The following is a 22,549-nucleotide window of genomic DNA, read 5'->3' on the forward strand; positions in this document are numbered from 1 at the left end:
CGCGGCTGCCCCCGCGCCTCGCTCCGCGTCCACCCCGGCCGCGCCGAGCCCCACGCCAAGGAGGCGGCGACGCGGCGGTTCCAGGTGCGGGAGGCTGCCGGCCGCCCCGCTGCTGCCGGCCTGACCGGCCGGCCCCTCTGTGCCCGCAGATCCTGGGCAAGGCCTACGCCGTCCTCAGCGAGGCGGAGCAGCGCGCCCTGTACGGTGAGCAGGGCACGGTGGGCGAGGAGGGCGAGGTGCTGAGGGGCGAGCGGGACTGGCAGGAGTACTGGCGGCTGCTCTTCAGGAAGGTAAGAGCTGGGCCGGGCCCCGCAGGGCTCGCCTGGGCGGGGGCAGGCCCTGCGGGAAGTGGGGAGCTCCCTGCTTCGGGCCTGTGGCCGTGCCTCCCTGGCGAGCTGCGGGTAAAGCACGTGGCTTCTCTTGTTTTGTTTTGGTTTGGGTTTTATTAACACTGTCTCTGAAATCTGTCTGGTGTATAAATCATGTAACTCCAGAAGTGTCACTTCTTTGCTTCAGATCACAGTGAAGATATTGCAGACTTTGAAAAGAGCTAGAAAGATTTGGACAAAGAGCTAGCTGTTATTAAAGCAGCATATGTGGATTTTGAGGGTGACCTGGACAGAATAATGGAGTCTGTGTTGTGCATGGACTATACAGATGAACAAAGAATACGGAAAGTCATAGAAAAAGCCATTGACTGTGGAGAAGTCCCATTCTACAAAGGTTTTGTAAGAGAGGCTAAGCAGAAAATGATTGTGAGAAAAAAACGGGTAGGTTATATCAATCCGGGACCAAAGGGAAGCATTTTTTTTATGATAAGCTTTTAATCTTCCTTGTTAGATGCGGAGCCGCGGACGAACAACACGCGGAGACGGGTTCAGTGTGGGTGATAGAGCATCAATCAACGTGTGTCTTTATTGGTCCAGGGTACATATATTTATACAGACAATGATAATTATTATGCCTACTAGTCACTAGCTGATTGGCTTAAGGTCGTATTCGCACGATCCACCTACTTGCAGTTAGCTAACAGCACAAGCTTCTCATAACACTAAGTTTCTCATGCTACTATTTCTGATTCCTGTTGACTTGTTTTCGATACACGATAGTACCATAACACAATGTTTCTCAGACTACCATTACCATAACACTGGGTTTCTCAGACCACTATTCCTAATTCCCCTTAACCTGCTTTCGACACACCATGGTACACAGGGCTGAAGCGTCCTTGACATTCCTCCTGTATCAGCAGCTGCGAGCAGCTGCAGGCAAACCCTAGTGAGGCTCAGCATCAGCAGCTAGAGCAGGCTCTGATCATACAATTGCTCGGTGGGCTCAGGACCCTTGTCTCTGAGCCATTCTCCAACAGTTAGAAATAAATGGAACTGTTCTTGAGGCGAATGTTTGCCACAGGATTTCTGGGTTACAGAACTTGCTCTGTGTCTTTGACTTTCACATTTGGACACCTGTGGTCTCCACCCTTCCCCCCCCCCCCTCCCCCCCCAAATTGTTGTGACAGGCTTTTGAGCTGTGATAGGCTGCTGCCAATCTTTATTCCTCTGTTTTATTATTAATTCTTTATTATTATACACAATGGCTTATTACAGTTTAGCATGTCCCTGCATTTATTTACACAGCTATGAGTTTCTGGAGTTCAGTGTATGTGGTAGAAGTACGTTATGCTCGCCTTCTGGCGAGTGTGAAATAACATTCTGGACTAAATGGACCTCTTCTTCAACGTGGGGTTTTTTGAACACTTTGTAGATCTTACATGCACATCGCAGTAACCGTTCTCTAAGTTAAAGAAAATATAATAGCTGCCAAGACAAAAAAAGTGTGGGTGGGGGGAACAGGGATAGGCATAGACATCACATTCAGCATTGTGAAACAACAAAAAACTGTCCCGCTCTACTAAAGCCAGAATGGTCTTTCTTTCACCAGTTTGACATCTGTGGCCAAATTTGGAAACGATTTGTGTTTCCTTGCAGCTAGTTGTATACAGACTTTAAAAAAAAAAAGTGTTTCATAACTATTATAAGACTGTGTCAAAAAACTTGCAAAATACTTGTTAAAAAACTAGTTTGCTATTTTCGGCAGAAAAAGAAGCTAGAGAGGCAGAAGAGACTAAAGCTGAACTGGGACTTGGTGGAGAAGATGATTTGAAAGCACTGATTCGAGTAAGGCTTTTTCTATCTGCTGAAGAGAAGTATGTTACTGGCCTATAATTCTGTTCTCCCTGAGCCTCTTTGTAGTTTGGATCCTTGCAACTTGAGAGTTCTGAGGTTAAAACCTGACCTTAATGTTAGCTACCTATGTACTTTACTTAATAGTCAGTGTGGTATGGATTTTACTGCCTGCATCTTTTGAAAATTAACAAAGTTATTCAAATATCCTTATGGTATACGCAATCAAAATATTTAACTTCTAGTTTTAGGTAGTTAGGGAGTATTAATGATTCTTTCTCTGAGGGATTCCATCAGGATGTAGAAGCTGATAGGTCTTACTGTTTTGTATCTTGAGGACCGAGGAAAGAAACATACTGTTTACATTCTGCTTTTTGGAATGTTTTCTGTTTCTCATCATCCAGTGGGCTTCCTAGAACATTCATGCTTAATCATTCCCCAAACTGTAGTAGAGTTTTGGGTCTAAACTTAGAAATTGTTTTGCTTTTCCTAGGCTTATGTTGGGAATTTTTATAGCCACTTTACGTCTGTCTCGATACTTCAGGAGAAGTTAGGTATAGAGCCTAGAGTACACAAGTAGAATTTTGCTTGATGGTACTATACTTTGTATTTTATTATATTTGTATTGTATTATATTGCTTGCATTCCCTGTTTAATATATTCCAATATTTTATGTAGCTGTCATACTATCAACTTCAATAGAATAATCTGTACTAGGAAGTAGTAAAAGTTTTGGGTCAGTTTTCTTTTTTAATTTCCTTTCCCCCAGAGCAGAAATAAAGATCAAAAAAGGAAATGGATGACTTTTTGGCCCAATGGGAAGCAAAATATGGGAAAAATGCTGCCAAGAAATACGGGACTGCAGCCAAGAAAGGAAAGAAATAAAGAACTGTGTAGGCTGAGATACCAGGTATCATTTTGTATGGGATCATGTGGATTTGGGAGAATTTCAGAGTTTTTCTGGGCTACTGTTTCAGAGTGTGTGCATCAGTTTGCTGTGACTGGGAGGTATGATACAGAATGCATCATGAACAAGACAAAGCATTCTGGTGCTACTCTAAAAATCCTTTCGGTGCTCTTCGGTTAGGATCAAACAGATTCCTGAGTAAAAGTTGTTACAGTAAGGAAGCGGTGTGAGGTTTGGGACCATGGTGTGTTTATTAAACTTCTTTGGAAGCACCTTCCTTCCAAACACCTAATGGATATTGGTTCAGTTGATGGTAAAATGGTGTAACCCCTCACCTTTGAGAGTCTTCAGTGGCGATTCCTGCGGTTTCCGAGTTGGAAACCTTATCTTTTTGCTAGTCACATGTTTCTTACGTAACAAGCCTTCTGTTGTTTTTTAAGTCTTTGAACTTCAGATCAACAGGTATTTTCAGTGGCTTTCTAAAGATACTTTGGAATATTGCAGATTTAGTAAAGGAAAAGTTTTCGTAGAATTTTGTGCTAAGTTGCTTCCCCAGCCCTCTCTACGTTTTCTATGTAGCTGTTCAAAACAAACTGATTGTGTCGACTCTTCTGACTGATTTAAGTCAAGTAAATACTGCACACTTGTATAGCAGCTGTAACTATGGCTGCATTGTTAACTGCAATGTCAGTGCTGGTGATGCCATGTTCCATGAAAGGGCCAGCTTGTGTTTGGCCTTGGATTGCCTGTGGCAGATGCATTAGGAAGAAGACTGCAGCATGTATGTCACTGTAGGAATCCTCTGACACACTGAGGTGAGGCAATAGCTGAAAAATCCACAGGAGAGAGTCAGTTCTGTGCATTTCTAGGGTTTGTGATGTCCCGTGACAAGGAGTTCCAAAGCTCAGAAATGCATTGCTTGTTATTTCAATAGCATCACAGTCAAGTCTGCTGTAGGGTGGTAGTGATTAGCTACTTCACTATATTTGTCAACCCTTCTGTTATTTCAGAAGTGAATTACTTAAGCAGGATCTGCAAATACTTGAAAGGTTTATGCTTCAGCTGTTTTTAAACCACCTGACAGTGTGGGGGGGTATTAATTTGAAGGGTAATTAACTAGTTTTCAACTCTGTCTCAAAGGGATGAGGCTGGCTTTATTTTGTGGATCATTTTTCAGAGGCTTATGAGCGACAAGGTGAACATTTGCTTTTGAGTTGAAAGTCCTCACTGCTTCAGTGATAGCATTCAGGAGCTGGCTATTTAATAGAGCTTCCCAAGGGGAAGCTAGAGGTAGATGGTAACTATTCCTTTACGTGGCTTCTTTCAAAAATTATCCTGATTCTGAGAGTGCAGTCTGTGTTGCACAACACATGGACCTGAACATTACTTTTGCTTTACAAAATAGATACCTACCAGCCCAGAAGTCTCGTGTCAACCATTTGTACAGAAAACAAAAATTACCTTATGGTGAGACTGCTTTCACTTTTTTAACACACTGACTCCTCTTAGCTATAAAATACTACATTATATTACTAGAAGTCTGTTCAAGTTTATTTGTATATTTTTGTAACTCTTATGCACTAGGGCTACAGAAAACTAACTTGCCCCCTGAGGAATGGCACCAATATAAAGGGGATGCTTATCTCCAGTGAGCTTGATGTTACTAAATGCCACACAGTACAATGTTCCAGTAGTCTCAGCTGTTAAAAGTAATTGTACTTTGAAAGGGTTTAGTGAACAGAGGCCTCTCTTTAGCATCAGTTTACCTCTTTGCAAACCCAAGAGATTTCAACTGAGACCAGAGGTTTTTTACTTTTCACCCCTCTAGAAATGCAAAGGAAAGCTAACTTAGTTACATTTACACAGTTCTGCTTTGCTTTCTTTTCCCTTCTTTTTGAGTAAAGCATGCTTGGATCAGCTGGACTCAATAACTTCAATATTGATTAAAAATTATTAGCTGTTCTGTAGGTACCACTAACATCTGATAGATTACATAACAGTGGGATAGTAGGAGCTACTTCCTAAAGAATACTAATTTTTTCATTATGAATTGTAATTTAGAAAACATTAGTAAGGGAGATTCAGAAAGAAAGTGCTTTTTAATTGGACAATTTTTGAAAGGAAAAACTGTTTTCATGCAGCGTCCTAATTTTGTTAAAATACATTAAGTGGTTATCCTCACCTCGTCTGTACGCTTATTTGTCATCTGGAGTTTACTGTTTTGGGAGTAAGACCTTCAGCTAATCACTTAGAAGCGTGTATTTCATGTTTTTGTCTAATTTGGAGCCACAAGGGCAACTGCAGCAAATACCACTGATACATCTGTCACAGTGCAGAACCCATCTACTAACAACGTCGTTGCATCTGTGGGTTTGGAGCCTCATGGCAGAGTGCAGAAATCTTCGGTAATTGCAGGCATTTTTAGAAAGGGAGACTGACCTATTTTGCAAAATTACCATGAAATATCCCGCCAGGAAGACAATGTACGTTCTTTGAATACTGTCTGGAACTACTTGCAGTAAGAGTCCCTTCTGCCTCTTCCACCCTCAGTCAGTGAGGAAGAGGTCCTAGTATGTAACACAGGAAGAGTCACTAGTGTGCTACCCTTAAAGTCATCAGTTCTGCTCAGCTGGCTTGCTACCTTATTTTTATACAACTGCGTTGATATCTGCTGCAGTTATTACAGGATTCATAACTTGTCTAAGTTGAGTTGTAGAAGCAGCAACGTGTAGTCCTTGCTTTTGATAGTATAATGTTGCTTTAAACATATAAATACAGCTTTTAACATTGAAATTACTGCTGTTACGGAAAATCTTTCATCTTCTGTAGAGCTAACAGAAAAATTGGCAGATTCTGCAGTACTTGCCTGTAACAAGATGAACAGGTCATAAGCCAGTAATGGGAAAACAACAACGGCTGAGTGTGTTGTCTGGATTTTCTAGGAGTTAGGCTTTACTGCCCACTGGAGTGCATTTACCCTTCCACTGGAGTATAACTACTTCTACTGGTGGCAAATGGAATGTTTTAAGTATACCCCTTCTAATCTTTGGCAACTGCTTCTTAGATTGATAAAAAAATAACTATTCATAAGGATGGGTGTTTGAAGACTGCTGTAAACAATGTTGACATTGCTGAGAATGAGAGCTGGTGCATGACTCTGGCCATGGATGGACACTTCTTCATGGCATGTTTAGAACCCCTGTTTGCTTTTTGTGACTGATCCACCTCGACTGTGGGCTTTCAGAGAACCATGCAGCTGAAGACCTAATAAACAGAGATCATGTACAACTTTAGGACTTTTGAAAGGTATTAAAACTAAGTGCCAAATACATCTCCTTTAGCTTAAAACTAAAATGCTTTTTTTTGTCGGTGTTTTTTTTTTTATTCTAATATCAACTGTGTTACGTATGACTTATGCAAGTTTGAGACAAGTGCCTGGCCATCCAAAAGAGGCAAATTTTATGCTTTCACAGTTGCTGCATTGCAGGCAACTACTGTATTCCTTGGTATTTCATGAAGTGTTCAAGTCTACGAAGTTCTTCTGCTGATTTCAATTTTTTTTTTTGTTAATACATCAGTCAAAACTCAGCTTGCATTTAAAGATACTGGGGTTGGATTTTTGGGGGGCGGGGGAGGGAGCAGATTTCAGTAGGAACCATTCCTGTCTTGCTTAAAAACCAGTTACTTCAGTTTAGTGCCTTTCAGTTGCCTCTTGTACCACTTGTAAGTGGTAGGAGGCCACTCAGCTACTCAACAAGCTAAAAGACCCCTCCTGTCCTCTGACAGTCACCCATGTACTTGCTACCTTAACCCTTGCAGCTTCCATTAACTTTTGCAGCTTCATTCCTATCTTGTTAGTGTATTTTTATGTGGGGAATGCTGACAACTCTATAAGGAGTCCCAAACCACTGCGATGAAATGAATCCAGAGTCATTTGTCTTGACGGAGCTAGTTTTCAAAATGTGCACCTAACCCCCTGCTCTCTGTGCCACCCTTTCCAGGTGGAGGTGATACTTGGCATCAAAACAAAGTTAAGTTAACAGGGAGTGCTTAAAAAAAAAGCTGTTCCGGGGCACAAAAGTTAACTTTTTCTCTGAACAAACTCCCTTTCACCTGACTAGACTAGAGCTTGTGTGTGCCATGAGGTAAAAAACCTAAATCTCTGCTAGTAAAGTTGAAATAAGTAAGGTTCATTGGTTGACTGTAACACTGGTGTACACGTGTGCAACTAGTCTTGTCTGCAGTAGACTTTCATTCTGCAGCCACATCAGCTTGGTGTGGGTGATTGCTAGTCACAGAGTTTCTTGGCAATGGATTTAAATGAAAGGAACTTACTTTTTCATTACCACAGATTTGTTTAATTTTTTTTTCTTTTTTTTTTTCCCACAAAACTCTTAAAAGAAAAGGGGTGGAACACAACACAGAAATTAATTGCAAACCTGTATCTTGACTATCAGGGCCGTATTTTCCTTCCAGTTGAGGGAACAGAAGGAGTGAGGAAGTCGATAATGTTGCATTCAGTTCTTAGGATGGGGAACCAACAGAGGTCATGTGTAGCACCTGAAACAATGCTTTTCAGTTCCTGTCCTGTTCTTCAGCGGTTAAATTATGCTGATTCTCCTGAAGAAAATCTCTAGTTGAAGAGAAATATTTGCTATTACTGTTATTAAGGAAAGCAAATACATTGGACCAAACGTGTTGCAGTTAAAATGGGGGGGGGGGGGGTATTTACTGGTTGGATCATGGTCTGTGGCATCTGTATTTACCTCATCTCGCATTTAAAAAAAAATGTGCTGTTTTCTGTGTTATTTCTCTATTTGTACTTTGGTATTCTCTATATTTAAACATGTGCATTTGTATATTAAATTAAATTTTCCGCTGCCTAGTGTGTGACTGTTCTGATCCTGTCTGATGAGACTGTTTCTACCTGCCAGATGTTCCTTTACAAAGGAGAGCTGCACCTCATCCCGCTGTCGGAGACCCAGGAGCAGGAATGTGACCTATCTGCCACCACTCTGACAGTCTCGCAGGCGGTGACGCTGTTGTCCACCTGTTCAGAGGAGTTCCTGGCTGCAGAGCCCATCCCAACAGCAGTGCAGAAGCGCATCAGTGGGTATGTGGGTGTTTCACTTTGGTCTTCTGCAACAGTGAGTTTTGATTCTGGGCTGTCTGAGGTGCTTTCTTGTATTCAGTCGTTTTCCTGTTAGGTGTGATAAAGTGGCTTCCTTTTCAGAAACTAGTGTTTTTTCTGTGGTCTTCTTCTGAAGAGGGGGACCAGTGCCCTGTAGGCTGTGCTGTGATCTGGGGGCTCTGGAACTGGTTCACTGCTGTGATGCCACACCTGACAAGGACAAGTTATTCTGCCTTCACATCCTTCTTGTACTGAAAAATCTGGAAGTTCTGTGGGCCTTTAGGAGCCCTTTGAGGAGGGAGAAAAAGGATTGCAAACTAAAGTGTAGAACCATCACGCTTTTCAGAGCGATAGCTTCTCACAGGTCTATTCAGCACCATAAGTTATTTTTTGCAAGGATTTGACAGCACGAGCCAGATGACTTCTACACCCGGTGCAGTGAAGGATGCTGTGTAGTAGGACATGTTAGTCAAGTTCACAGTGATTGATTTTACCAATGTGGGGATTAAATTTTTATTAGCCATGTATAGTTCTATATAAACAGACATGCCAGGTGTTAGATTAGCGGAGTTTTAACTTTAGTTTAGAATAATCATCTGGCATTTGGCCCATAATACAGATTAGTATTAAAGTGAAAATGGGAATATTGGTTTAAAGAGTGGTTTCAGTTTGCAATGCACTTACTACACTATGTTGTTATTGTACAATACAGGTATCCTGAGAAAATTCAGGCCTCATTTCACCGAGCCCACTGCTACCTTCCAGCAGGCATTGGGGCAGTGCTGAGGCAGCGCCCTTCGTTGGTGGCTGCAGCAGTCCAGGCCTTTCACCTGCGAGAGCCTGTGGATTTACGAGCGTGTGGCTCTTCTCAGACTTTCCCTCCAGACGAGTGTGTGATGACCATAGTAAGTGATCCTTCTGATGAAACTTGTCACTGAATTAGGTTCTGTAAGTGACAAAGGTTCTGTGGTCAAGTGATACAACTCTATGGATTTAATTGTTAAAATAGAATGTTTTCTGATTTATTTTTTAATTTTGACACTAGACATGCATTTCCAGTTCTTTATGTTAAATAGCTTTTCTGCCTTCAGATTGACATAGCTAGGCTTTCAAATGGCTAATCAGAAGTGCCTCTGAAATCGGAGGTTACTGTTAGTAGCTCCTCTGCTGGAATGCTCGCTAAGGAAATTCATCTAGTTCCGTGATCAGAGCAGTCTGACAGCACTGCCAGCCAACATCAGGAGTTGCTCCTAACTACCCCTAGGTGTTCATTCCAAGGCTTTTCACCTTCTCAGCGATTCTTACGCAGCTCTGTGAAAGCTACTTTAGGAAGTGGCTTATGTTCCTTGTCCAAACAGTGTTGTATTGGATATGTTTGCATAACAGAGTTATTCCGCTAGGCTCCTGAAAATAAGTTTGGGAGTCAAAGTGGATACATGCTGCCCCTCCCATCTCACCCTCAATACAAAGCCTATGAACTGGGCATGAAGCTGGTAATTACTTTTTATGCATTTTATACTTAGTCTTTAGTTTGCTTGTTTACGTATGTCCAAGAAATTACTCTGCTTGTAAGTTGCCTGCTTGTACAGAATAATGTGAGCAAATTCAGTTACCATTTTTCTGGAAGTACATTATTGTGGGAACTTTCTTTTACAGGCTAGAGCACTCTTGTACTTCAGGTCAAGCCTTCATGCTTGTATGAGGAGTAGCTTGTGCACTACAGATCTGTCTTCTAGGTTGCTTTTCCCATGTAGAGAAACTGCAAAGTCAAAATGAACCATTATTGCTGCAGAAAGACAGATTTCAACTTCCAAAGCAAGATACTGCTCCCTGACATATAATTGGGTTTGGCACCTGCTTCTCTCAAGTGGCAGTATCAGGAGCTCGATGGCAGTCAGTTCTTTACGCAGTCATTTAAAGGTGCACTTAAATTTGGCACATCTGGAGAGTCTCATGTTGTTGCATCTCTTATACCGGCCCATGGCTTTGAAATTTTGTGCTCCAAGTGCAGTAAAGTATCTCCTGATTCCAAGATAAATGTGTTAAGCGGTCCCCTGTGGGCGAGATTCCTCAGCAACCTGAAGGAAAAGAATTATTTCAAGGTGTAGTTGTGTGTGTGTGTTTGTCTTTTAAACATGCCAGGAAAAACATGTTGTAGCTCTTGAACTTGTGTAAGTAGTTACAGCAGGGCAAGAAATCTGGTGCTTCTGTCTGTGGGAAATTAATGGATGTCTCTCCAGGAGATCTGTGCAGTTTGTTCCCCTTTGAAATGAGTTAATTTCTTTTGGAAATTAAAAAGGAAAAGGCAGGATTTGGGGATGAATTTATTCATCTAAAGAAAGTGGAAATACACTCGAATAAAGGAAACCACAGTGTGGCTGTGTTTCAGTATAACTGTTTTAACTGTTTTACATTTCATTTGCATGCATTTAGAATTAAATATTCTTTAAGATCTATACTTAACACCCATCGATACATTTGGGGCCATGTAAGTGTATTTTTTGTTTGTGTGGTTTTTTGTTTTGTTTTTTTAAAAAGATGTCTTAGACTGCTTATTTGAAGTTTACAAATTGGTCATAAATTGACTACTTATTTGAAGGTTATAGAATCAGACAACTCGGAATGCTTAGGTTAATATCTTGTAAATATAAGAGAAGGGGAATATGCTTACAGTACTGCAATGCCACTTGTATGGACAGTTCCCCAAAACCAAGAGATTCATTCACAATCCTTGCACAATTGTAACTTGGGCATGGTAATTACACCATGTTGTAAGAATCAGTATTTTTTTTGATTGTTTTTAGTGCACACCATATCATATTGTAACACAAGACTTCAATTCATATTTGACAGTGAAAACACCTTATGCCCCTTTCCTATATTCTGTTCCAAGCATACGTGGCACAGCAGTATTACTTGTTGGGATTTTTCTCAGAACTAAATTTCTGTCTGACAAATAGTCATTGTTACGAAGCATGTCTGTGGAAAGGAAGGGGAGGGAGAATTCTTTAGATTCATACTTGTGGCTTGCATTAAATAAGGAGAAATTGAAGGATCTGCTAAATACTTGGAAGTGCTGCACAGGGCAGAAGATTACTTCCAACAGTCTGTTACCAAGCCAGAAAGGTAAGAGCTACTTGAAATTCATGAGTAACCATACACAGTACCTACAAGTACTTCAATTTACCTTTTTTAATACTTGTTACAAAAAACCTGAACCCTTTTCTCCACTGTACACTTAACATAGGTGCTGTGGCTAAGACATAGGGGTATTAATTCCTCTGGAATACTCTACTAGTAGAAGTTACTGCTTGAGTAACTATTTATTTTGGTTTTGTAAAATGCTAAGCTATTCCAAGTGGGTTAAGAGGTGACCGAAAAGAATCATTTGGCTGGTTGGTTGTAGAAAGTGTTTAAAAGCTTAATTGAAAATCAATCTTAGTGAATAAGAAATATGGAATAATCTGTCTCCTTTACTTACGAGACGCAGCTGGCTGTAGATTTCTCCAAAAGATCAAATCCAAAAAATAAATCATTACGAAAACATAATATCTTGACTGTTAGTTGCTTGAATTTCCAGTCTTGTGCTGTTTGGGATCTGGCAGTCCTAATGTTTACCAAGGCAAAATAAATATAAATAACAAAAGAAGCATGAGAAATTTGCTTTGGAGCCATCAACAAGGAGTAACAGTAACTGACTGTGTCCTGTTTTGGCTAATGCTATTGGTGTAGTATTCTGGTACTTCCCCCAGATTCACTTACCTTTTTGATGTCTTTGCACAGAAGGAATCGTGAGGAATTGGAGTGAAAACTTGCATGTAGTGTGTGTGATGCCACTGGTATCGTAATGCTAGTAAAAATCCATTTCAGTAAATGGCATTTTTTTCTTCTAGCTCTTTTGAAGGGAGCCCAGGTGATGAAATCTTGACACTGCTACAGACAACAACTGTTGATTTGAAGGAATTTGAGAGAGAAGCAGCTTGTCTTCCTCCAGAGGATGGTGAGCTGGATGGGGGGTGGGCTGTTCCTATCACAAATGAGTATTTGTTGGGGAAGAGGGTGAATGTTCACAGCACTGTACCAGTCTCTTTATCGATTTAGTCTCCTACCATGTGACTGCTGGAGGTGTTATTCATGGGCCAACATTTAAGATGAAGGCAACCGGTTCATTTGTATAAGCTCGGGGCTGTGAATTGGCGAAATACGCAGTCCAGTTTGTGGTTTGATACCACTAGACTGATAACACCATGCACACTTATACCAGATCAAGTCCTTTGTGTCAACTGGATACCAGACAGGATGTATTTAAACATTTAAGAATAATAATAAATCAGTTCCAATACTGACAATACAAAGTTAATTACTATCTGGTCTACTCTGATGGCCAATACGAGACCAGCATAAACTTTATATAATAAGTTCTTTTCACTCATGTCACGGGAATACAGTTGTTGCCAGCATGCAGCACGGGTCACATCTGTATTTCTGAATGATGCATTAGCATGCAAATCCAACATTCAGCATTAATGATTGTTGTGGAAGGTCTCCCTTTATAGTGTAAGCCTTTTCTTCCTTCATTTAGTGGCAGAAGGATTACCTGTGTCTACAACAATTTCTGCTAGTTTGAAGCTGCATGTAAAGCAGAGTTTTAAAGTAGTAAAATGAAATCCAAACACTCTTCTCAGCCTCTCTCTGCTTTATACCCTGTGTTAGTTTGTATCAGCACGAAAACTTAACAGTGCAAAAATAAGCTACAAAATGCTAGCAGTACTCTCAGCCATCTGGATTGGGGTTTGTGGCCATTGTGGGCTGACAGATTTGTGCCGAATAACAAATATGTCCTATATTCTTTCAGATGACAGTTGGCTGGAGATTACAGCAGATGAGCTAGATCAGATGCTGAAGGAGGCAAGAAATTAGTCTCTTCCTTCCTCAAATGAAGAAGAGCAGAAATATGACTTGGAAGCAGTTGCTGAAAGTATGAAGGCTTTTGTATCCAAAGTCTCACCCCATGAAGGAGCAGAAATGCCATGGCAGTAGTATTTTGAAGTTTGGTGTGTGGTGTAGAATGTGTTTTCATTCTGCTGTAGCCCTTTGGTTGATTCTGTAATGCGCAGAATCGATGTTTGAAAGCGTTCAGCGTAGCAGAGGCCTGAAACAAACTCATGTTACTAGTGAATATGTAGTTGCTTTTAAACCAGTTTGGTCACCACTCTGACAGTGGTGCAGGTAAAAATGCTGGAAGCTGTGTTATTTTCCAGCACTCTTACTTAGTTTGGTTTTGTGGTTTTTAAAATTTTAGTGCTTTTAAATTGAAGGCTTGGTGTTGTTCATTATGATAGTTCTTAGCACTGTTATTAAAATGCACATTTCAAGTTCATTTGTGCTGAAATTTTTCTGCCATGAAGGACTGTTCAGACTAAGATTCTACTGATGAAGCTGTGAAGAAATAAAAATTAAACTTCAGTTGGGGGAACCTGTGAATTAAGACTATTGATTTTTGTGGTACAGTTGAATTTAGATTTCCTGTAGATTAGTATTTTGAATATACTAGGCCTGGTTTTCCACACCTAAAGCACATACTGTACACCTAGAAGCAGGAGCAAAGAATTAAATCACGGTGGATCCCTGTCATTGTTCCCAACAGTGGGAGTGCTAACTGAAGATACCTAACTAGTTAGGCAACAGCAGAATGCCGCTAGATTAAGTGCTGGAGTCAAGAAAGTGTGTGTGACTGTGGTGTGGACAGGCCTTTAATTTCAAAAACCAAAGGGTGAGGTAGGAGCATATTGTCCAAGTTCTTTTTAATAGCTTTAATATTGAGAAAATAATGCTGTGTAAACTGTATTAAGCATATAAGGGTCTACGCAATTTATACTCTTAATTGTTTGATCCTTTTTAATTACTGTTAGTGTCAGTGTCTGAGTTATAATGTGGACTTTTTTCAGTTATTTAAAAAATAAATGAACAAAAAAACAAAAAAACAACAAAAAAAGGGCAAACCACTGAGCCTTAAAACAAACTAGAATGAAGCCTGCAGTGTTCTTTCTAGGCAGGAGACTGCCGGGGGCAGCCTGGTCTCTCCTTCTAGCAGCGAGATAGAGCTGATTAGGAGGGACGTGCTCAACTTGGCGTCTCGTAATTTGCATAATCTGTAAGCAAACTGTTACACCCCTGGGGCTAAGGACGATTTCTTCCTGGAGGGCTGGTTTCGTAACTAGAGATAAGCATGTGCTATAGAAACAGGAGTAGAAGTTGTTAAGAAGAAGAATGCTGTGAGCTAGCAGAAAATTAACTGCAGAAAAAGTCAAGCTGACCTTAGACGTTAGCCAATCATGAGCTCAATTTTTGTAATATGTATTAGGTGATTAACCATTGTGCCAATCAGCTTAAAACACATGTCTCTCTTTGTCTGTTTGGAATATAAAATCGGTTGTTGTGTTCAATAAGGTAGATCCTGACTTGCATCGAGCTGGGTCTCCGTCTCTCAATCGCGGCAAATTGGTGACCCCGACGTGATTCGGGATTAAGAACCACCTATCTGCGTGGCATGCTGCGAGTCCCACAGAACTTTGAATGAGCTGCTGAAAGGAAGCAGGAGCCGGCATTAAGAATCCCTCCGGAGTTGTGAGGTGAGCTGTGGGAGACATGGGAAGTCAAGTCTCTTCCCCAGAGAGGGACGTGTACGAACTTATGAAAGCCCTTCTTGAAAAATATGAAAAGAATCTCTCTGGGCAAGATCTTAAGGTTATGCTCAAGTGGGTACAAGTGAAAATCCCCACTGTGACTGCTTCCAGTATATTAACGACTGAGCTTTGGGATGACGTGGGGGTTAAGCTGTGGGACGCGGCTACAACAGGGAATGCTGAAGCACAGCGCATGCTCCCGTGGTGGAGGACTATCTTTGAAACTCTGAAGGCTCAGGAGACCGTTAAGAATAAAGACACTAAAGACAGGAAAGGTCTCCCGGTCGATAAGAAGACCTCGGAGCCTCTTGAGGTGGGTGCCGCCAAGTACCCCCCAGAGGATGATCCTTTTGATCCAGGACCAGTGGACCCAGAGGAGGAGCCAGATCTCTACCCTCCCGATCCCCAGGACGTATGGGCAAATATTAAACGACAAGCTCTGAAAGAGGGGGACTTGCAACTTGCGAAAAAAATAGTCGCTCCTGTTATCTATCAGGGGAGGGGGGCTCAATGGGAGGCATTATCCTTCCCTGTGGTGAAGGAGTTGCGCCGTACTGTTACCGAGCATGGCCTCTCTTCCCCATATTTCGCGAGTTTGTTATCTTCTGTCTTAGATACTTATGTCATGACTCCGCATGATCTCAAATCTCTCGCACAGTTGCTGTTAACCCCCACACAGTATTCGCTATGGGAGTCGCAATGGGGGAGGGGACTCCAAACGCTTTTACTAACCTATGTGGGCCATAATAATCCCTGCTCTTGCTGCATTGACTATTGAGCATCTTACGGGTACTGGCCAGCACACGGACCCGGTGGCTCAGGCGAGGGATATTCCGCGGGAAGCGCTTGACGCCACGCGGAATGAAACAAAGAAGGCTCTGCTTAAAATACCTGACTCTCAAAAGCCACAAAAGGCTTTTACTACCATTACTCAGGAACCTCGGGAGCCTTATATGCAATTTATTGACAGATTAAAGCAAGCCTTAGAGCGCCAGATAGATAATGTGGAAGCGCGGGGGTGGTGGCGGCAGCGAAATGGCGGCGGCGGCGGCGGTCGGGCGCGCAGTGCCGGCGTGGCGGCGGCGGCTGCTGTGCCTCTGTGCGTGCGCCGCGCTGCTGCTGCCGGCGGCGCGGGGCCTCACCGAGGGGCTGTACTGCGGCCGCCGGGTGTGCTACGAGGTGCTGGGCGTCAGCCGGCAGGCCAGCAAGGCGGAGATCGCCCGCGCCTACCGGCAGCTGGCCCGCAAGTACCACCCCGACCGCTACCGCGGGGAGCCGGCCGCGCTGGGCGGCGGCCCGCAGGCGGCACACGAGAAGTTCCTCCTCATCGCCACCGCCTACGAGACGCTCAAGGTGAGAGAGCGGGGACCGCCGCCGCGGCCGGAGCCGCTCCGGATGAAGAAATGCGCAAAGATTATGACTACATGTTGGATCATCCTGAAGAGTATTACAGGCATTATTATCACTACTACAGCAGGAGATTGGCACCGAAAGTGGATGTCAGAATAGTGATTCTGGTTACGGTGATCTCCCAGGCTAAATGGCCCCCACAATGGCCTCTGGCCAATGTTTCTCAGACCTTAGCAGGGATTGGAGGTGCTGGAAATAGTCACCAGAGCCTAGAGCTCATTCAGATACTGGGCCCGGAGGGGCATGTGGCCTCTGTTAAGCCCTTTGTGCTACCTGTGCCTATGATCTTATGGGGACGTGATGCACTGTCACAATGGGGAATGGCTATTCAAACGCATTTTTAGGAGGGGCCATTGAGGTGCGCGACACCCTGAGATTAACCTGGAAAACTAATACCCCTGTCTGGGTGGATCAATGGCCCCTGCCGCTGGAAAAGCTTCGCGCCCTGGAAGAATTAGTTGATGAACAGTTATCCAAAAGACATGTTGTGCCCTCTGTAAGCCCCTGGAATTCACCTGTTTTTGTGATTAAAAAACAAACTGGCAAGTGGCGCTTGCTCCATGACCTCAGAAAAATTAATGACGCTATGGAAGACATGGGAGCCCTGCAACCAGGGCTCCCTTCTCCCACAATGATCCCCCGGGACTGGTCTCTGACAGTCATTGACCTCAAGGACTGCTTTTTTAATATCCCTTTGCATCCAGAAGATTCTCCTAAATTTGCTTTTTCAGTTCCAAGCGTCAACATGCAAGCTCCATTGCAGAGATATCAGTGGGTTGTGCTACCACAAGGAATGAAAAACAGTCCCACAATATGCCAATGGTATGTAGCCAAGGTCCTTAGCCCTGTTAGAACAAAGATGCCCTGCGTTTTATTGTACCATTATATGGATGATATTCTAGTGGCAGCACAACATCACGAAGTCATGGAGGAAGCTGTAGCCCTTGTCATAACTGCTGTTAATTCAGCAGGTCTTTGTGTTGCGCCGGAAAAGGTTCAGAAAATACCACCATGGAAATATCTAGGCTGGCTCATACGGGCTCAAACTATAGTCCCACAGCCTTTACTAATTCAAGCAGATGTGAGGACTTTGCATGATGTGCAGAAGTTGTTGGGAACAATTAATTGGGTCCGACCTTTGCTAGGAATTTCCAATGCAGATTTAAGTCCTTTATTCGACCTGCTTAAGGGGAGCACAGACTTATGTTCCCCTCGCGCTCTCAACCCTGCAGCTGTTGATTCCTTACAAAAAGTTGCTACAGCTATTACCTTAAGACAGGCACATCGATATGCCCCTGAGTTACCTTTCCTTTTAATCATTTTGAATCCTGCTCGACAGCCTCATGCCTTGATATTTCAATGGGACTTGCAGGAGTCTGACCCGTTGCTTATCATTGAATGGGTATTTTTACCGAATCAACCCACGAAAACCATCTCAACACAGCATGAAATGTTTGCATCCTTGATTGTCCGTGCCAGGCGGCGCTTGTTAATGTTGTCTGGAATGGACTTCACTTGTATTTATTTGCCTATGGTCAGTGATTATTTGCAGTGGCTTCACCAACAATCGGAAGCCTTCAGTATAGCGATAGCTGGTTATACAGGCCAACTCACTTCTCACCCACCTTCTCATAAATTGTTTAATGCTAATTTCCAGCTTGTACCTAGACCAAAGAGGAGTGACCAGCCTTTGCAAGCTCTTACTGTTTTTACAGATGGATCTGGGAAGTCCCACAAATCTGTTATCCTCTGGTGGGACGACCAGCGCAAACAATGGGAATCGGATATAAAGACAGTGCCGGGTTCCCCCCAAATCGTGGAACTGACTGCCGTCGTCCGAGCCTTTAGAAAATGGTCTACACTGCTTAATATCATCACTGATTCAGCTTATGTTGCAGGGATTGTTGAACGAGCTGAGGCGTCTGTGTTACGAAATGTCTCAGATTTTGCATTATTTGCTTTGTTACAGGAGCTTATTTTTCTTTTAGATTCTCGCATTCATTCCTATTTCATTATGCATGTCAGATCTCACACTTCCTTGCCTGGCTTTATAGCGGAAGGGAACCGGCAAGCTGACCTGCTTACATTACCGGTACAGGTACTGCCAGACCGCATAGCACAAGCAAAACTCAGCCACGCTTTCTTTCACCAAAATGCTGGTGGGCTTAAGCGACAATTTGGCCTTACTACTCAGCAGGCAACCAGTATAGTTGCTGTGTGTCCCGATTGTCAAAGGCACTCATTTCCTACAATAGCAGGAGGAGCTAATCCTAGAGGATTGCAAAGTTTGCAACTTTGGCAAACCGACGTCACTCATTTTTCGGAGTTTGGTCACTTAAAATATATTCACTCCTCTATTGATACCTTTTCTGGGGCATTATTTGCCTCTTGTCATACTGGCGAAAAGGCACGCAATGTTCAACGACATCTGCTGCGTGCTTTTGCCACTTTAGGCATACCTTCTCAAATTAAAACTGACAATGGCCCTGCATATATTTCAACTGCAATTAAAAAGTTTTTGAGTTCTTGGGGGATCAACCACATTACGGGTATCCCTCATTCCCCCACGGGCCAATCCTTAATTGAACGCTCTCATCAGTCTCTAAAACGCTTATTGCAACAACAAAAAGGGGGAATAGGGACCGTTACCCCCGAGGAACGTCTTCAGAAAGCTTTATATGTTTTTAATTTTCTGAATTGTTCTTTGATAGACAGTAAGCCTATCAGGATGGTTGAGAAGCCTTGTAAAAATGATTGTGTATGCTTTAGTCGTTTTTATTCTTTTGTTACTTTGTTTACCCTGTTTTTTGCAGTGTGTGCAGAACCTGATAGCCAGTTCAGTGAAAAGGGTCCTTATTGTGCAACAAGAAGGGGGAGATGCCGGGGGCAGCCTGGTCTCTCCTTCTAGCAGCGAGATAGAGCTGATTAGGAGGGACGTGCTCAACTTGGCGTCTCGTAATTTGCATAATCTGTAAGCAAACTGTTACACCCCTGGGGCTAAGGACGATTTCTTCCTGGAGGGCTGGTTTCGTAACTAGAGATAAGCATGTGCTATAGAAACAGGAGTAGAAGTTGTTAAGAAGAAGAATGCTGTGAGCTAGCAGAAAATTAACTGCAGAAAAAGTCAAGCTGACCTTAGACGTTAGCCAATCATGAGCTCAATTTTTGTAATATGTATTAGGTGATTAACCATTGTGCCAATCAGCTTAAAACACGTGTCTCTCTTTGTCTGTTTGGAATATAAAATCGGTTGTTGTGTTCAATAAGGTAGATCCTGACTTGCATCGAGCTGGGTCTCCGTCTCTCAATCGCGGCAGGAGACCTCCAAGATTCTCAGCTTTTTAAATCTTTGTCCAAGGTGTACCACCACCACTTCGTTCCAGAAAGATTCAGGCATGTTTATTTTGGTTCCCTTCGGTGCAATTTTTATTTGACCACAACAAACGGTTAAAGTTGTTGGGTTTATTTTCTCTTTCGTGCCAGGAACTCCTCCAGTTGCTGTTTTGTTCCTAGTTCATACAGGCCTCAGACTTCTAAGCACTTCCAAGACCATCAGTTCAAATGTTCCAACTTCAGTCTAGGCTCGAGAGAAATCTGTACGCCGCATGGCTTATGTCTGTGTCAGCTTATGCAAGCCTAAAAGCTTTATTTATTTAAAATTTTTTTTAGATTTCAGGTCACCTGATGAATCCCATGTTACCTTTGATGTAGATTCTTTTACAAAAGCGTTAGACAGAATTTTAGGTGAGATTGCTTCTTTGTTTCTTTTGTCAGAATATCTCATGGTTATTTGGCTTTCCTGGGTCATCCATCCGTCACCCATGGTCGCTGTGCTGATTTGTTTGCTATCTGTACTGACACAAAATAATATATATGTAGGGGCAGACTCAGAAGAGCTGGATTCTGATGGTCTGGATGAAGAGGAGGAGTTTGATTTCTCGAACGAGGATGATGAAGACTTAGATGTGGAAGATCAAAGGCAAGACCAGAAGGTGCCGCCTAATGAGCTTATAGGCAGTCTCAAGTCATACATGAGTGAGATGGACCGTGACCTGGCACATACCAACGTTGGTAAAAGTTTCACCGTCCAAAAGAAAGGGGTAAGTATGCCTCGAGTTCTAGTTTGTAGCATAAAGTTTTGAGAGCTTTAGTAGGAAAGAGGAAGTATAGTAAAAGTGATCATTCCGAGTAACGTAATCAAAAACTTCTGTCTTCTAATCACGTGCTAACTAATTATTAAAAAATTAAATGAAAATCACACGCGCAAGCAAAATGTGCTGCAGCTGCACCATGGTGTATTTTTCTGGGGGGGTGGGAAGAAAACTAACTTAGGGAAGCTTTAACTTGCACATTGTTTCCAAGACTTAGTTTCATTTCCCTGTTTTACCCTGTTTCAGTAGTAAGGCAAGCAGCTGCAGCTTGAGGATTTGAGTTCCTGTAGAAGATCACTCCCATAGGAAAGTGAGCCAGGACTCAGTAACCCTCTATGTCCTTCTCTTGGAACTTTATCTGTATAATGGAAAGTGATGATTTTTAACTGGCATGAGCATTTGGTGACTAAATTCCTGTCTGTCAAGACAGTGTGGAACATACTGAACTTTGTTGGCTGCAGAACTGTTTCCTTGTTTTCTTCTCTCTTGTGGTTTGTCTTTTTTTTTTAAACCTGTTTATAAAGTTTGATAAAATTTTGTCTTTATACTTACTATAGGCAAGTTCTGTTAATGCAACTACGTCTCAAAGTGCTGGCCCTGATTCCGGAGCTGAAGATAATGAGTTGACACCAGCTGATGTGGATCAGAACCTGGTAGCTAACCTGCTCGAATCCTACAGTGCTCAATCTGGACTGGCAGACCCACCTCTAACATTTTACAGAGCATGGGAGTATGTTTACCTGAAAATGCAGGTCATATTGGCTCTAACAGTTGAGCAACAATAAAAGGCTGTCTTAATGCAAAAAATATGGCTGATTGAGAAATGAAGCACAGAAAAACTAGCAGTATTTGGAATAAGAGACAAAAGGTTTGAACTTAAAACATCTATGCTTTAGTTATGTGACTTTAAAGATACAAAGTGAATTTACCTGCAAAAGCCATCTGTTTGGATACTATCTTGGATAGAAATCAGATTTTTCCAGTGCCATCATATTTTCAGAAAACTGAAAAATGATGTTGTGACTGGAGTGAAACTTTTATTACAAAAAACTGTCTTCAGTTTTTTCAGATCAGTGATACAATTTGCCATATTTCTGAAATGTCCTTTATGCATTACTAGGTGGTTTCAATGCCTGTAAAGCAGCTCATGGTCTGAAAATGCCTCTGCCTTCAGGGGGAGATGGAGGAATACCATATTATAGGAACAGTGTTCTCTTGTGGATTTTTCAACACTGATTAAATGTTCAGCAAACAATTGCTTTTCCAAAAGTACAAGGCTTTGTTCTAAGAACTTCTGATAATTACTGTAAGAACCTGTTCTTTATTAATCCGGAGCATTTGAAGAGTAGTTGGATTGAACATGTAAATATTTGCTCTAAGTATTTTTTAAAATTTATTTGAATAAAAGCAGAAATACAACTTGATTACTGGAGCTGGGTTGTTTGTTTTGTTTTGTTTTTCTTTGAAGGTATGCATAACTTCCTCAGTGCAGTATCAGAAGTTCTTGGAGCTAAAACATTTTCATGATTGGGCATTTTTTGAATTTCACTATTGCTGAATGTGGGTATTGTGCCAGCAGTAGCTGTATATGAGCCCAGTCTGAACTGTTTTGTTTGCTAGAAGGCGTTCAGCATGTTGCTTCCACATGGAATGAAACATATATTCCATGCTCTCACGTGGAATGAAACATATATTCTAGATATGGAGACTTAGCTTTAACGAGATAAATTTGAAATTAAATATGTAGAAGTTCCTGATTTACCGACAGCAAGAATGTAGTCCTGCGAGATCTGAATCAGTTTCTATGAGTCTTTATGCTTCCTTCCCTGCAACATTTAATCAAGTGTCTTAACTGGTAGAAGAGAAACTCATTGGTTGTGTTTCTGGGTTTTGTGGGGTTTTTCTGTTTTGTTTTGTTTTTTTAAACACGTTCAAAAAAATAGTATTCAGTGATACAAAAGCCTGATTGATCCTGAAGGCATACCTGATTGCTTTTAAAGGACTAATTGTTATCATCATCATTATTAATATTGTTATTATTGATGTTGTTAGTATTAGTCTTAAGGCTTGGAGTCCATTTA

The 22,549-nt window shown here is 42.1% G+C and overlaps 1 long non-coding RNA gene and 1 pseudogene across 1 annotated transcript; both read left to right on the forward strand.

Annotated features, from left to right (window-relative positions):
• The first annotated feature begins 2,030 nt into the window (after positions 1-2,030).
• On the forward strand, positions 2,031-3,220 carry LOC122153520. The gene is made up of 2 exons (XR_006165435.1): positions 2,031-2,177; positions 2,953-3,220. It is a non-coding gene; the product is annotated as an uncharacterized LOC122153520 (long non-coding RNA).
• A 4,804-nt stretch (positions 3,221-8,024) lies between these two features.
• On the forward strand, positions 8,025-21,837 carry LOC122153510 (annotated as a pseudogene).
• The last annotated feature ends 712 nt before the right edge of the window (positions 21,838-22,549 follow it).

The sequence above is a fragment of the Tyto alba genome, unplaced genomic scaffold, assembly GCF_018691265.1.
Source record: "Tyto alba isolate M040663 unplaced genomic scaffold, T.alba_DEE_v4.0 Super-Scaffold_20, whole genome shotgun sequence".
In the NCBI taxonomy this organism is placed as follows: domain Eukaryota; kingdom Metazoa; phylum Chordata; class Aves; order Strigiformes; family Tytonidae; genus Tyto; species Tyto alba.